The sequence below is a fragment of the Eschscholzia californica genome, unplaced genomic scaffold (genome assembly GCF_041429995.1).
Source record: "Eschscholzia californica isolate CP2 unplaced genomic scaffold, dmEscCali1.0.p SCAF_6, whole genome shotgun sequence".
NCBI classification, from domain to species: Eukaryota; Viridiplantae; Streptophyta; class Magnoliopsida; order Ranunculales; family Papaveraceae; genus Eschscholzia; species Eschscholzia californica.
The window spans coordinates 41,838,136-41,839,917 of NW_028238483.1; the positions used below are offsets into that span (position 1 = coordinate 41,838,136).

Sequence of the window (1,782 nt, forward strand, 5' to 3'; positions counted from 1 at the left end):
AAGAGTCTAACCCACCGGTTTAAGTGTCAGTCACTAACTCAGACTAAAAACGAAAAGATAATAAGTTGGGTTTTCAGATTGATTTAAGATAAATAAACAAATAAAACGAACTAATCTAAAAGTGAGAGATTCGGGAAGAGTCGAGCAAGAATCGAATGAGAGGGATACTTCGATCCACAGAGTCGATAGTGACTATTACTAATATTCAATAAGCATGAAAAGTTAGTCAACTTCATGGATTGGTCAACGAACTCTTTGTATAACTCAGATTCTAGTCCATGAACGGTCTAAAAACCCGGAAGATTTCATCATTAAAACTCATTTGTCACATCAAAACATGTATCACGAGTATCCGAATACAAAAGTTAGCTAGACATGGCGATACAAATAATAAATGGGAAGAAAATAAAGAAAGACATAAGTTAAGGTGAGAATCTCCCTATTCCGATGAAGCGCGAGACTAAGATCGACGGGAAATATAAGTGTTCAAGTGCTGTCGATCTCCCTGTAACAGAATGCAGGGGTCCTCTTAACAGTGCAGATTTGGTGTCCCCTCAGGAAAACCAGTATTCCCCTTAGCAACAGAGTCTTCTTCTTCCTTTAGACAAAATCCACCATGAAAGCTATAAGCAAGCTTTCTCTCTCTAAGATTTCTTAGCCAAAACTTTAATCAAACACAAGGACATTCAAGGTAAAGATATTCTAAGTGAAACCCCTATGGTTTCCGGCCAAAAGAGTTGCCGGAACCACCACGAACAAAACCGGCCAGATTCAAGCTTTCCGGCCAAGAAATTCCGGTCCCGAGCTGCTGAAGACACTGTCCGAGTTGAAGGAGACCCGAGCTGTTGCTTCGTTTTGAAGGAGACTCTCGGCTGCTGTTCCTAGTTACTCCCGAGCCTTGCTAATGAGATCCCGAGAGACCAAGCTGCTGTTGTCAATACCGAGATGTTGTCCCTTGCCGGAAACCCGAGCTGCTACCTGTTGGAGCTGGAGATAACCCGAGCTGTTGCCGTCCTCAATGAAACCCGAGCTGGTGAAGATCTCTTCCCGAGCTGCTGTAATGGCGGTCTTGCTGTGCACGTTGAAGGCTGCTGGCTTCTCGGCTGCTCCGGTCAGCTGATGTGCCGGCCAAGCTTGTCCGGTCTTTGTATAACGGCCGGCCAAAGCTTGGCCGGTTTCCTCCCCCCTCTCTCTTTCTAGCCTTTTTCTAAAATACCTAATGGAGCGCTCCTCAAAACCCTAACCCCTTGATCCTTAAAACCAAAGTCAGACTTGTCAATTAGAACCTAGGACCACCTTCACTTGGTCCACTCAGTTTGACTTGGTCTTAAGTCTATTTTGATTTGGGCTTTTAAAGGGTGCTCATAAGATTTCCATTTTGTTCATTCTTCTTTGGGCTTTGGGCTTGCCTTTGAGTTTCATCTAGAACCAGAGAGTGCCTTCATCATTTTCTCTACACATCTAATTCTCAAAAAAGATTAAAATATCCTCGGTTTCTTTCTTCCATAATTTTCCCGTCCGAAGTCCGATTCGACTTCCGTTTTCGCCGTCGGACTCACCATTGACTCAACTTGCCATTTAACCTCTGATTTTTCACCAAAATGACCAGAATACCCCTGGTGCTCTTTCCTTCCGGTCTCTTCTACATGAGATGAAAATGTGATAAATATTCCGTTTTATTCCAAATGAAGCGTCAAACTCCAAATAAGGTACCTACCAAGAAAAACTTATAAATAATTAGAAATAAAACACGAAAAGAACTAACTCATCAAAGTTAAAGTA

At 42.6% G+C, this 1,782-nt stretch overlaps 1 long non-coding RNA gene across 1 annotated transcript; it reads right to left on the minus strand.

Moving 5' to 3' along the window:
- Positions 1-254: 254 nt before the first annotated feature.
- On the minus strand, positions 255-1,249 carry LOC147535064 (uncharacterized). Its single transcript, XR_015227557.1, has 2 exons — positions 1,118-1,249; positions 255-987 (listed from the first exon to the last, which is right to left on the minus strand). It is a non-coding gene; the product is annotated as an uncharacterized LOC147535064 (long non-coding RNA).
- Positions 1,250-1,782: the final 533 nt, after the last annotated feature.